Source organism: Pygoscelis adeliae, unplaced genomic scaffold, assembly GCF_000699105.1.
Source record: "Pygoscelis adeliae isolate BGI_AS28 unplaced genomic scaffold, ASM69910v1 Scaffold85, whole genome shotgun sequence".
Lineage (NCBI taxonomy): Eukaryota > Metazoa > Chordata > Aves > Sphenisciformes > Spheniscidae > Pygoscelis > Pygoscelis adeliae.
Window position 1 is genome coordinate 6,444,328 of NW_008824900.1, and position 15,381 is coordinate 6,459,708.

Sequence of the window (15,381 nt, forward strand, 5' to 3'; positions counted from 1 at the left end):
CTTGATATTAATGAAGCTACAGTAGCCTGAAAAAACTCACTTGCTCTCTTCTCCCTTTAAAGTACACAGATAGGACTGGTACTTTAACCCTTGCACCTGGAGGTTAATCTCGGTGCCCTGACTTGCACTGCCAGAAGTTGAAAGCCCCACCCTCAAACAGCACAGTCTTTGAGTATTATCCCAGAAGACTTCATCCCAGAATCGCTGCTTAGACACCTTTGGAAATAAGGACTGGTAACAGCGACACCTTTAATGTACCTGTAGTGGTACAGATAAAGTGAACAAGAAAGGTTTTGTCACACCTGCTTCTGGTAGTCAAATAACTACTTGGTTATTGGCTTGTACATAAATTTAATCTGGAAGAAGCCTCATCATTGAACCCTGCACTTCTGTTGACATTTTCTGTATCAAACAAAGCACTGAAATAAACTGTCCCAGTGAATGAGAGCCATGGCGGACATCTGCTTGGCACCGTTTTGCATGTTCTTCACTTGTTCTGTTTGTTCTTGTGTCCAGTCTGTTCTTTTCATTTCCCCCATGCTCACACATCACACTCTCTACTCTGTATTGCCTAGCAGGTGTTTGAGTAAGGAATTTAACACAGAGGAGCTTGCTTATTGAAATGGGAATATAACTGACATTCGTACTGTGCAACAGTACTCTTCGTGCATTAGATATCGTCCAAACACACTCTGCCTAGAGCTACCCAAGAGCACTCCTGAGCCGTTCACTGGCTGAGTGAGGAAAGCTCTTCTGAGCATCAAAGTCTCCACTAGGTTTGGCCCTAGGTGTTAGCAAAGCAGGCAGGTGACAGAGGCAGCAACTACCAGAGATGGCCCCACTTTTTTGTCTTTTCTAAGTCATGGAAAGCCAAGCTTGTTGCTGCTGCCACTGTCTTCAGTAAGAGGGACTGAGGACTGTGCCACTCCTACAGACCCTCTCATTTCTTCAGCAGCAGTGGACCAAGATGACCACTTTTCCAGGGATATTCACACAGCTTTCTAGCCCAACTGCTCCCTTCTCTGTGGCAGAATTCCTGACACTGCTCATTAATCCTTGAGGCAGTTAAATTCAGTTTGTTAACACCACTGAATAAAATGGTGAGATAGCATCTGTCTCTGCACTGGAACTCTACTTGCAAACCAAGACTGCGCTGATCATGATTTTTCAAGCCCCATGTAAGCTTCCCATCTTTCTAAGACCATTTACAACAGGCAAGTTCTTCATACTGGCTTATCAAGTGTGAAAGAAAAAACAGCCTCTCACACTCGCAAAGGCCTCTAGAATTAGAACGTGCTTCCCTTAATAGCTTTTAGGAGTCCAAAAAATTGTCTATTTGACTTTAACTAATTTTTAAAAGTGTTTTTACATTTTATTCCTGACAAGTGAGAAGCATGTTGCTAGTGATGCCCAAGTAATATAGCAGCACCTGTTCTTTACTGCCTTTCATTCTGGATAGTTTACACTGACAGGGGCTCAGTTGCTTTTGTCTTCAATGACAAACATCTTTTAATGACCTCTTGCTGAGATTAACAGTACAACTCGCAGTTAGCTCAGTGGTTCAAGTTTTGTATCTGTTTAACTAAGCAAATTACATAAACTCTAATTCATAGGCATATTGTGGAAGACTTTATATGTGGCCATATTTAAATGTTTTCAGTTGTTTCCTGAAGTAACGCATTGCCAGTGTCCCAAGACCAGAAGTCTGTATGTAGGTCATGAATTTTAATGATTGTTTTCTTCTGACAGTACTAGATTCCCCTGTGAATGACCTATACAACCAACTGCATGAAACTGAGCTGCCTCAGACAGGTTTAAGGCAGACTTGACATTGAACATGTGGCTGCTAACTAGCAGTACTACACCTACACTCAGACTACTGAGTTCAAGACCAGCTTTAATGAGAACCAGATCTCTTTAGTTCTTGTACCTGCTTTAGCTTTTTGTTGAATTATAACGAAAGGATAAAATGTACATATAGTAATGGAGAAAATGTGTGGTATGTTTGTATTCTCTTTTTTCCTACTCTTGCTGTTAGCAACAGAGTAGAAATTCTCTTGAGTTAAATAGGGCTTTTTCTAGTTCTTACAAAAGCATGAACACAATAAAATAATTCCATATCACTTATGCATCCAGCCACAGATTACATCTCTAGCTACGTTTTTAAAAGTAATTGTTCATTATTCTCACTGTCTCTCTGTGTGACTGATTTTTTTATTCACATGTAGCCAGATCCTAAAGCTAGGACAAAGTACATTGTAGCTGTGCTTTAAAAAAAACTAATAAAAATAAAGGAAATAAGCTAGAGGGCTTGTGCTCTGAGTGTATCACCAGCCCTAATGGTGGCCATGGCTTCCTCCTGCTAGAGGCATACAGCCTGTCAGCTTTACTTATACACACCAGCAACTACCACAACTCTTCACAGCACAGACACTGTATTTTAACAATATTCACACTCAAGAATAAGAAAACAAAACACTTCACTTCAAGCTAGTTCTGTTGCTGACGGAAAGCAGAGCAAGCTCTTCCCCTGTCAGAGCGATGCAGGTTTAATCCATAGAAGGAACTTGCTCTAAGACTGCTAATTGAAATTACTGTTTTACTTGAAGAAGACGCACAAAAAAGATCAAGATGGGATAATAATAAAACTCGCCGTTACTGATGTTTGAAATAGCTGTGCAACATGTGTTGTCTTTACCTGTTATGTCAACATTTTGCCCAAACAAATGCAGTAGCCATAAAATAAGGGCATTTGGCAGAGAACCATTCCAGGTTAGCCTATCAGCCAGTAGAAAAAAAACAACAAACAAACCAAAACCCAAACCCAACAAAAAAAAAATCCTAGCAAGGTCTGGATGCTCAGTGGACCTGGAGTTGGTTTGCATTTTTCACGAAAAAAAAAGAGATTATCGATAATGTAACATTCTTTCAGGCAGTTCCTCAGCTATGATCTATATAGCACCTGTCTCTCTTCAAGCGACATGAACTCTACATGAGGGAGTCTTTAGCAGAACATAGAGACAGCTTTCCTTGCTTTGAAAGTTAAGGCATTGAGGCATTATTTTTACCATAGTAATACTATGAGGTCCGTATTCCCTCTCCCCACTGAACAAAGTAACACCAATGACTAATGAAGTCTGTAGGACAACAAAAGGGATAAAATGAAATATGTTGCTCCTACGTCACTACACAAATGTTACATTACAATACTCTCAGTTGGTAACACTTCAGTACCTAAATAAAATCTTTTCTGAGCAGTTCATCATCACTAAAACCTTTAGAAGAGTCACCCTGTAGGGGTGAAAGAAAGAGTAGGATGGTGAAGAAACAAAAGCCAGATACTTAATCATCATTATTATTTCAAAGCAAGTCCTAAAGTATTTGAGAATCAGGCAGTGGCATTAAACTAAAAAATAAAAGGATTTAATAGTATTAGACTTAAAAAGTGGTACAGAGTAGTGTTCAAAAACCATATAAAACTATATGGTTGGTTTTTTCTCATACATATCCAAGCAGGCTCTGTGTCTCAACTATTGGCCTATGTCTATCAAACATACTATTAGTTCAACAGACTCAGATTTTCAGTTTTCAAAATGAAAGTGAGGAAAATTTCAATTATATTTGAACAAATTTCACATACATTTCTGTGATTTAAGTATTGAGTTAAAACATCAAAGCTTGCTTTTTTAGTTTATTAATTTCCCCACGTCTCTTTGCAACAGTCACATGATGAATAAGCAAGTTGCTTTGTGCTGTACTGGATATTAAAATTACTCACAATCTTCACTCGGGGCCATTGACAGGTTACTCTTGTCAGGAAGAAATTTTCCACCTTTAGAAAGAGATTTGGACACCCAGTCAGAAAGAGTAACTCACGTGATACTGAAGTCAGTCACCAGATAAGAGACCTCACCTGCCTGCAGGTTTATGATTCTGATTAAAGAAGAGAAAGGGCAGCAAAAATTCCTTTAATAAGGGGCACATTTTATTTTTAAAGTTTAGAGGGAGTCCTTCATAGTGGCCCTTCCACTGCAGAGCCATGCAAGGCAGTGCTAACCGCTTGCCCTCACAGGTAAAATGATCTCTGCGGCCACATGAGACAAAATGGCCACCATTCTGTGGCAGCTCAACCACAAAATACAAACTGGCTGCCCTGTCGGTGGGGCCACTGCAGTGACCCTTCCCCTGACACCCACCTTCCTCTTGCAACAGCTTTGAGGAATTTTTTTCCTTCCTCACAAACTCTGTGCGCTCCCCTTTATGCCACACAGTCCAGCAGACAATGAGGGCTGTGGGCTGCCAGCTAAGCCCTCAAAAAATGATGTTTTTCTAGTGACCACCTCCAATGCCCCTGGCTCCGGTGGGAGGCAATGGAGCACTGGTGAGTCCGTCCCAGGAGGCCTTTGTGAAAACCGGCTGATATTTGGATGCAGGGCTGTTAAATGCATGTGTCCTCCACCTGTCCTTCAATAAAAACACTCGCTGCTCGGATCACCCCAAGTACAGCACCCAGGAAGGCCACGTACCTCAGTCCAAACCTGAACTCAGTGCAGTTTACGGGATACTGTCTGGCAGACATGTACTGACAGCTTCCAGAAATTGCATCATTCCTGACTGGTGGGCAAGTCAGGTATGTACTAGTAGCCATCAAAATTATTTTAAAATTCAGAAGATATCTTTAAGAAGGTGTTGCAATTTGTCTGCATCTCTTTACCAGGCCCACAAATCATGTACTGTCCACTGCCCCACAGAGCAATGCATACTGTTTTTTAGTGACAGACCAATAATTTACTGTTGAAGGGGAATGCCTGTGTTTGCTTTTAGACAAATATAGATATTTATGTAGTCTGCCTATCACTGTGTTAAAGAAAAACTTCCCTAAAATACAGAAAAAGTGAACATTCAGTCAGAACAGTGGAAACAGGATTTATCCTGTTTAAAAATGAAACACTAAAAGTTTTAAAGTGAAGACCACAAATACCCGTACAGTTTCAATACATGTGATTTTTCTCTCTTTTGTACTGCTTTGTAGTCCTTTGTACACTCTTTTGTCTCTGCCTTGCAGATAGAAATGGAAATTCCTTACTAGTGTACTAAACATAATGTGAGACCTCATTTCAGTAATTAAAAATGAAAGCACTTAAAGAAAAAGATACATTTAAACAGTGTTAACTTCGTGGAATTCTGAAGTGAAGCAAAAACATACAGTACAGGAAACTTCAACTGACGTCTCTGATTTTCAAATTTGTGAAGCTTCTTTATTGCAAAACACAGCTTTTTAATTTTGGTGAGTGATTGGATGTGTGACAGCATGTTCTTTGCCTGTCCCCTGAAATTTTTCGATCTGAAAAGCAAGGGAAGCAGCTGAACTCTTTTATCTATTTAACAGATTACATGCTATATACCACAGTGAAATAGTTAATCTTGTAGTGTATACTTTAAAAGAGGCCAGCTTTCTGATAATTCTTGTTTTTCTTTTTATCGATACAAAGAAATAAAGAAAGCAAAATCAGCTGAAGCAATCAATTAACAGGTCATGATGTTTCTCAGACCTGGTGCAAATTGCAAATCAGATATTAGCCTTTGTAAGCCTGTCCTTTGCTCTGCTCCATGCTGTTATTTCCTCCTTTAAAAAGAAAAGAAGGGCAGCTAAAGACAGCTGTACTCTTCATATCCAGGAAGTCCGTATTATTTCCAGCTGAATACCTGCCTGCTATGAAGAATTGCCTAAAGTTTACATGGAACCAATTTTGAGATTATAAAATCAAGCCTTCCTCAATTAGGTAATGCCACAATTTACGTTGTGCAATCATATTTTAGCTCAGGCAACCATAGTCACAGCAGAGCAGATGTACTGTGATTTGCTCTGTAATTACATTATCAAATCCTATTTTTGTCTCAAGACCCTGCCTCACTTAGTGCCCGGGGTGGACCTCCTTGGGATATGTCAAGGTTATGTAGCAATTGTGGCTGTTTGTAGCATCTCTCCTTCTATGCTACTGATATTGTAAAATTTCATAAAATTATGCCAGGAGCTGTTGTGACCATCTCCAGCCAGCCCAGGAAATGAAAATATAGCTTAAAGCCATCATATGCTATCTCCAGCTCTTCTGGGTTTATTTTCAGAAAAGCTGAGGACTCAGCACGTATTGATATGAAGGAGACAATATGTATGGAAAAGCATCAGTTTATAGCTAGCCAGCATTCTCCCCCATTTGCTTCTCAGGCTTCTCTCAACTCATTTCTTAAAATGTTCTCTATAAAAAGAGTTTTGGGTCAAACTGTAAATTTTCAATCTGTCTTTGCTGTTAAGGAAAGCAAACATACCACTTCAGAATATGTACACTCTCTCCCCCTTTCTAATTCTCCTGTCCCACTTCCTTTTGTTCTTTCCTGGTGAGAAAACAGACCCAAAAGCCGAGGGAGCTGCTCAGGCAGCATCCTCTTCATTGCACATTTAATGTGTTACTGCTATGGATAGTTGTGTGTGGCTTCAGAAGCAGTTTAGGATTCATATCACTGGGGGGCATGGAAATCTACCGTGCTGGAAGACACAATTGTAAAAATGGATAATGCATGTGTTAGCTCAGTTTAGCTGACAGAGGAGACAGGCAGCAAAACCTCAGACCTCTATATGATATAGAAACAGATCAAAACTGAACCTCAAAATCCTTTGTAGTGCAAAATGTATGCATTTAAAAATGTATTAGCATATTCTGACCCACTAAATATTAATAGTATAGGTGAGCTCTTATCACCCACAGTTACTGCCTATGCCTGTGAATAGAAAAGGCATGGAGTTCTTATAAAATAGCATTCACTGTCATCATGAAACATGCTCCTTGGGAAATCTGCCTGAGCCTGATAACTGCTGGCTTTCCAGATGGAAAGCAAAACTTGCAGCCAGCTATATTGGATGACCTTGAAATAAAACTGTAGAAGTTGCTTCCACCTGTGATAGCTGACTTGAGAGTGTTTTTTTCTTCCATGTAGGTGATACTGAATCGCAATTTTTTAATGTATAGGGAATATAAGATATTAAATAGTAAGCCCTATTAGGTTGCTTTAGGCAATTACTGAAAACAGTTTTACTTACCTCATTAAATTTGTTTTATCTGTAAAAATATTATAAATATAAGAGTATTTGCTTAATGTCTGTGTAGTTATTACATTGCTAAACTAATACTGTGAAAAAGCCAAATTCACCTCCACATTGACTTAGAAGAATTAAAATTGGTCATTGTCTTTGTATACTCTCACTATACACTATTAGATGACTTCCTCTTCTCCAGAGTGCTCGTAATATCTACATCATCCAAATTCTCCATAGATCCATTCAGGTTTTTAGATCATTTTACACTATTATATTTGCTTGCTTGTAATCCCAGGAACAATTACCTTTTATGTAGATAAGTTTGCTGCAAGTTGACTTTGCCCTGGTAATAAACTCATACTAGCAGTCCCACAGCTCCATTAGCTGTCCAGAGTACGTAATTAATCCCTGTTTTGTTTTTTTTTCCTTGCTTCTAATCAGGATTACTTTTTCTTTACTTGCTTTTTTAACCTTTATCCTTTTCCCACTTTGCAAAAAACCCATAAATCTCTCTTGCTGCTGTGACATTGATGTACCCATTGCTAGTAGTAGTAGAGGTGGGATAGTCAGTAATGGTCATTCTACAGGGTATTGGACATAATGGTAGAATCTCAAATTCAGGGCAAATTCATCATGGAGAAAAATTTATAGTCCATATTCCTTCTAAGGACAATAACACATCAACAGAGGTCAGACAGGATTCTCACCTTTATGTCTTTTGCAGTATGCACAGCACATTGGTATTTTAAAGTACAAAAAGGTACATCTGCTGATTGCTTGGCTTTATGCAACCACTGCAAAGTGAAGCAACATCAAGCTACACAAGAACTGCAGAAGTGAGAGGTTAATTCCTTTGATGATGATAACCTTCAATAAACCAACTTAGAAATCCTATGTCTTAATTTAGAATGAGTGCAGTAAATCTATTAGATTCACACAAAGTGGGAACATGAAACAAACAGTCTCTCGTTACTGGCTAAACTTGAAAAGTAATGCTGTACTACAAAGCCTGCTTACGTGGAGTGTTTCCATTCTGAAGTGAGAAAAGGCAGCAATAATTGCTGTCTTTCTGTGAATGAAGTTCATTTCAAATTTTAATTACTTTTTCAACCAAATACTTTATCTCTGTTTCTAGTGACTCACTAATGTAGTATCAGCTGTGACTTTTCAGTGGCTTAATGCCGCATGTGGCAACAGTGACACACACTGAGCATCACCCTGGGTAAGGGTGAGAGGGAGGGAGAGTGGAAAGAGATAAACAGGCTGTCAAAGGTGTGAATAGCGATGGTAACTTGCTGGTTATATATTGCTAAGCAGGTGTTCTGACTTTTGCTTTCTTGGCTAGTTTTGATTCTATCTCTGCTACTTTTTGTCTTTGTACTGTATATTATCTATTTTCTCTCCTCTAAGGTTAAGCATGGAATTCTCTTAGGATTGTTTACTTATATGTACAGTATCTAGTACTTTTCTCTGAGTTTGGCACCTAGGTGTTACTGTGGTGCAAAGAAATAACACCAACAAAACCAGATTTTTTTTCATGAATAGAGTTGTTGTTGTCAGTATTTTCTGATAAGATCTGTCTTTTCATGGAAAGGAGTAATAAATCTTTTCTCCTTCACAGTTCTATAATCTTAACACAATAATACAACTTACTGTGAATTCCTCCCTTTTTTCCCCTGATCGTATCTTGCTCTAGGAACATAGAGCAAGGATGGGATCCTGGAAGCCTCAGGAACATGAGTTCAGGACAGAATTGCAAAGTTCCAGACTCTGCATTTTAAGCTGAAAGTATAAATACAAATCAGCTCTCAAAGAGGAAAGAAAAAGTCTTTGTTCAGTTTGATCTCTCTGCAGAACCATCTCCTTTGCCCTGTTTGAAAGCAAAGAATCAAAGCCAGCGGAAAATATGACATTACACTTTCAACTGTGTGGCAGTAAAAATGCTACGTTAAAATGCTCAGAAAGGAAAAGCATTTTTTTAGTGGTGTATAATGATAAACATATAATTAGCAAAGTATTTAATGGATTGTAGACTTAATATCTGTTAGTAGAGATATTTGTGTCTTAAAAAAGAAAAAAATGTAAAAGGAGAAATTGTCATTATCATCTCTGTTAGACAGCTAGGACAATAATTATTTAATAGAAAATTTTCTTTAAATAGCATTTTCTACATTGAATGTATGTTGTGGTTGTCACAAATTGCTGTTAACAGAAGAGGGAGCAGCTCTGGCTATCTTTAATCTTTTGACTTAGTCATTTTTAGGTCCGTAATTTGGCACTATATTTCCAAATGTAACCTTTAATCCCAAACTGGTTTTGATTCCCAGTTCTTAGCTACCCGTGGTCTGGTTTGCATGAGTGGATGGTAGAATGAATTGTCCCCCATGACACCAAGTATCCAAGATAATGTATTCATAATACATCATGCATCTATAGTACTCACAGTTACTGTGGCCCACCCTTTTGCACAAGTTGATCTTCCTATAGGCAAGGATGCTCTGTAATAACTTGTAACTCTTGACCTTTGGTATTTCAGTGCTCTCTCTCACTTGCCTTCTGCTATAAATAGGAGAGTACAGATCAGTGATGATTCAACAGTGAATTGAAAAGTCCTGAAATGGACTGACTGTCAATGTTTAAATTTTATACCAGATACCTTTATATTCTTTTCAGCTTTGATACCAAATACTTGCTCTTCTGGTTTTAAAAATTAGAAAAGGTCAAATACAAAGGCAAATTAAGAAGGAAATTTATCATCGATTCTGCTAGAGACAATACATGGCCAAACCTAGAGTTTCCTACCACTGCTGCCTAATAACAAAAAATAAAACTACCAGACTAGTTTAAATAAACCATGCACATAAGTTGGCCCTATGCTTTTACATGCAGTCTTCTGTATGCTACTGCAGTAGATACTTCTGAATTTAAATTTAACTTCTCTATTGTATGTTTTTAGACAAATTAACAGTCAATTTTTGCCATGTAGAGAAATATTCCCCTCTACAGTGGGGCATTTCCAGGAAAGCTCCTCTTGTTACTGTTGAAGTTGACAGTAAAACTTCATAATTGGCAGAGGAGATGGCCAAGCTGAAGAGAATTTAACAATGTCAGTGAGAATGAAATACAGACACCTTCTTTAGACACTGTTCTGAATTTCTGTGAAATACGCCTTAAATATGACCTCCAGGGACTGAGATTCTCAAGTCCTGCCATCTTCAATTGTCTGAAACGACAGCTGAGTTACATTACTTTGCAACTTGCGGTCCAGTGCTTCTATCCACTGTTCCTCCATCAGAGAGCGCTTTTAACAAGAAAAGATAGACACACTTATTTTAATAGTTAAAGTTAATCATAGGACTTTTGATTTGTAACCTGACCTGCCAAGCAGGCTGGTCAGCAATCTGTTATCTTAATTGCCAGCTCTGTGTCTTCCAGCCTGAGCAGCACCAGGTACTGAGCTAAATAACAAGGTGATAAACACACACCATAATGACTCAGACAACGTGTGCTATATTCATTAAATGTTGCCTGTGATTTCACAGATTTATAATTAGAAGCTTTAAGAAACTAAGATGAGTTGACAGGGACAAAATGGAGTCAAATGTAGAAGAGAGGCATACATAAACTTCTTGTTTGCTTCTATTCCCAGAATACTTTCACTATTCCAGATTCCCCGCAGCTTCGGCAAGGCCTTGGACACCTTGCAGTCCCCAAGGGCAGCCTCCACTGATGCCCCTCCTCCCCACCTCAGTCCTTATTTTAACAAATCTGCAGCTTGACAACACATTATCATCTTTGTCTGTAGCAGATTTTATTCTACACAGCTCTCTACTTCAGTCACTGAAATTTCCCCATCACCACTGGCTGCTCTTGGCTGGTGTTCAGCATGTTGATTAGTGACACCACCAGGGAGATGATCTTCTTATCCCTATATTGAGACATTCTCCAGACACATGTAATCACGTCAACTCGTGACTTAGCATGACATATGATTCTTAGGCCATCTCCTAGACTGGCACTATCAAAGTCTTCAGAAACTCTAACAATTACAAGCATTTTACTTCTGGGACAGGAATATATTAAAACAGAACTAAAAATAACCTAAGTGCCTGCAAACCCTCTTGGAAGAGAGGGAAGGAAACCAGCAAAACCACTCTACATTCATTTTTTAACTTCAAGCACTTTAATGCAATAACAGAAAACAAAAGAATATCAGACCTCCTCTTACAGATATGCTAGAGGGAACACAGATCTATTTCTAGCTTTGAAAGTCATTCGGCAAAGGCAGCAGCTCTGTAGACACACTGAACTGCTCTGCTCGTCCTGAAATCAGTGAAGAAGATATTTGATGCTTATGTAGCTGTTATTAATAATTCTTACTCTCAAATCTTAAGCATTCAACAAACTTGTTGGCCATCTCTTTTTCTTTGGCTGACGGTTAAGGTGAGTATTTAGTGATTTTCCTACTGCCTTTTACTGTCATTTTTGCTTTTTTCCCATCCATGGCTCTAGATGGTACCTAGGTCTTACACTAGGGAATTTGGTTTTCTTCCTCAGCTGAAAGGAAGACAGAAAAATCTAGTTGTTATGGAATAATTTCTATTGAAACAAAACAAAACACTTCTTCTGTGTCCAGTACAGAATGTTTCATTTTTAAGTCCTGCCTACCATTATCTTCCACAGCCTCCAAGACCTGCCAGGGCACAGCTGAATGGGAGGTCTGCTCTCTGTTTCCTTGCCCTGCTCCCCCTCAGACCAGATGGTGCAAGGCAGAGGTGACTCATGCTGTCACCTCACTTGTAGATCTTATGGGAACGACAGCACTCAGAGCATTCTTCTCCTGGTAACTGGACCACAGAAACACATATTGGGGCTGAGTCACTGTGCCAGATTGCTGCAGACTCTTCCGACCCACTTATTTTCCTGTCAGTTTGTGACACGTTTAGAAAATCTTTTGCTCATGCTGTTTATTCATTATGAGCTATTTTATATTTTTGGGGGGCAAACAGAGAGTCTACTTTTAGGTTTTGATGATACAGCTTGAAATACCAAGAGAGAAAAGAACAATACATGCTTATGTGATATCTCCAAACATACAGAGGGTTTCTTGCAATAAGCCATCAAGAAACAGAAAAGCAGAATTGCAGTGTGTCAGGAATACATGAAAGCACACTGAGAATTCATCCCTAGTTCAATACTATTGCAATTACTCCAGGAATGGATTTGGACTCTTAATAAGAGAAATGTTTTAGCATACTCATAACTTGTGTTTAAGATTGCTGGGCAGACATTTAAAGCTCAGCTCTGGGGGAAAAACTGACATGCTGTAACTGCTGTTTGCTTTACTGGTGTTTTTTCTACAACATCAAAAACAATTTCACAGGGACTGGAAAGAATGTACAATCTATTACAGAGAACAGAGAGTTTGTCAAAGGTTGGTTGTATATTGCAAATTTTATGCAAATGTCTTGAGCAGCTTTGCAGATAACTTAAACAGGCCTGGAGGGTGTCATTTCAGTACCCTAAGCCATGCTGTATCTATAGGGTAAAAGCCATTGCATTCTGCACAGACCAACAACCTGACTGTGCTGCTCTCCTTCAGGAAAAGCACCAGGTGCACAGGGAACATAACAGTGCTCTTAAATAAGCTGGACAATAGTCTGTGTAAGTTTTCCTCTTGCCCATCTTGCACTCCAATAGATTTGATTTATAACATAGGAAAGAAAGTGCTGCAGAATTAGGCTCAGCATGTTTCTCAAGCTTCTCTGTAGAAGGTTAGGGGACCCAAAGGAGTTTTGTTTTCGGTAGTCTGCAGATTCCTGCTCTCTTTAAGATTCGTGAAAGCTCTTTTTACTTCCTAAAGAGGTCTGACAGTAATACAAATATGGTCTCAGTCAAACCCTGCTGACTATCCAGCTTTCAGATAAGAAATCCACTGAGATTTGATTTTCAGAAGCAGCATTAACTTCTCCTGGGCCTCCTGTAACTGCTCACATCCAAGAACCAGAGCATAACGGGGAAAAGAGAAGGTGGTTCATAGTACCAGTACAGATTGAATGGCCTTCCAAGAGCTTTCTTTCCTAGGAGTTCCTCCTCTTCCCTTTTCTTTGAGGGCAGTGAGGTGACTCTTGCCCAGGACTGCAATTGTAGCCCTACATTCAGTATTATTTGCTACCAGATGTGTGACGTGCTTTATAGTTACAAGCAACTATAGCTACTGCTTTCATTAAGTCAGATGGATGAAGCCTTCACAAGGTTTTTATTAGTATGTCCCATAGCCCTCCTTTAGTCATTTAACTGTATCTTTTTATTTTTTATTTTTTTCCTAATCAGCACCATGGAGTAGATGAAACACAAAGGCTGTTTGACACAGATGGGAGGAAAGATGTTCCATATGCTTAAGGGGATTGGTACAGATGGTAGGTTTAGTCTTTGTCCATCATCAAAACACACTAGCCTACAGAGCTAGGACTTCAGAGAGGTCATCTGGTTTACAACTTTTGGAATTCAGATTGTCACAGAGCTGTTACAGCCCTTAAGTGCTTGGCCACAGAGAAGTATTTACTTCTCTCCTGTGAGTTACAAGGCAAGAACTAAACTTAGGTCTCAGGAAGAGACTTGCTAAGAATATATATGGGAAGTGCTAGCTAAATGCTCTGCAGTCACATTAGAAGAGAGCCAAAACAATGGGAGGAATTGCAACTACAGTTGCAATATGAGGCCAGTACCTTTGCCATGAATTGAGTATAGGGGCTGTAGGGACTACTGAACATTGATGATCTTGCTCACTTGGAACATACTGCCAATGATATTTTAAATTCCTGAAAATCCTGAGAGAAGAGCAGTGACATTAGCTTTTAAGAGTTCCTTGAGGAAGACAAGGAGCCAAACTGATACAGTGAGTTTTTTTAATTAGTATCTCTCAAATCTTCCCAGAAGGAAGCCCAATCTACCCAATACAGAAAAAAAGAAATATCCTCTCTCTGTACGTCACGGAGATCTCTTTTGTAGAAACTCACTGTTCGCTTCACTAGTTGAGGGTCTGGCCCTTAGATATCATTTGAATACAGCAGTTCAATATTGAACGTTTCTCACCAAGAAACTGTCATCTTCATTAACCATGGTCATTTTTCTCAAATATATTAATACTCATCATATTAATATGACACCCATACTGCAAGAACATTGAATGGATAAGGAGCTGTGAGGCTTGCTCACATCCCAGCACATTTTGAATGTTGATTCTCCTGAGGGGACAATGTTTAAGATTGTTAATTGATAAAAGTAATTTCAGTACCATTTAGCATGATGGCTCTCAAGAGTAAAACAGGCTTTGCTTGTGATCAGCATGAATAATATGGGGAGCCCAAGTAAGAATAATCATCAGTATAAACATCTCTGCCTCCAAGTGTCCTAAACATACAGAAGTGAGCTATGGACTAGCCCTGAGGCTAGCATGCTGATCTTCCCAATAAAAGTAAGTCTTACAAGACCGATGTATGGCAGGAGAGCAGATCCCCAGCAGAGGTGACAGTGGCACCTAAACAAGGAAAAGAGGTCAGCAATAGAGATTATTATCAGAGGTATTTCACTGTCATATATGGGGAAGAGAAGGAAAAAGACAGCAGGAGGCAAGATGGAGTTAACCAAAGCAGCAAATAATAAAAGGATCAACATGTTTTAATAACATGAGCAAAGCAGCAGCAGGGCAGCTCCCTGCAGAGACCTGTGTTCCATGCAGAGGCAGCAGGGAGAATAAAGGCTCTTGGGTTGTGATTAAAATCTTATTTGTGCCAGAAACACCTACTTTTTCCACTCCTCACTTAGTTCAATAATTTGACTGCATTATCCTTGGTGTGCTCGCTCTCGCATACACACACACACTCTAATCTCTTGGGTTTCCTCTCTTGAAATACCACTGTGACAACCCATGTTCTAATAGCACTTCAGCTACCTTCAGGTGCTTAGGCAACATGCAATCTGCCCTTCAGGCACAGGACTATGAAACAAGGACTCAGAGATCTGTGGACAGGGATAGTATTGGTAACATCCAAGTTAAAGAATGCACAATTAATCACAAAGGGTGTTTTTTGTATTCTTCAGGGCGTGATTTCAAAATGGGAGCCCCTGATGCAGCCCTCAGAACCAACACCTGAGCCTTGGCTGCCAATATGGCTGAGACAAAGAAAACATTTGCTAGGAAGCCAGCACTGAAGCTTGCTAGCTTCCAGGGGAATAATTCAGTATAGCAGCTCTCAGGATAGGTATCAGTTTCAATAAGAACTGAA

The 15,381-nt window shown here is 39.3% G+C and overlaps 1 protein-coding gene across 1 annotated transcript in view; it reads left to right on the forward strand.

The window, feature by feature from the left end:
- The window catches only part of LOC103917630 (chromosome unknown open reading frame, human C16orf45), a 40,158-nt gene that overhangs the window by 17,539 nt on the left and 7,238 nt on the right, over positions 1 to 15,381 (forward strand). The window lies entirely within an intron of this gene.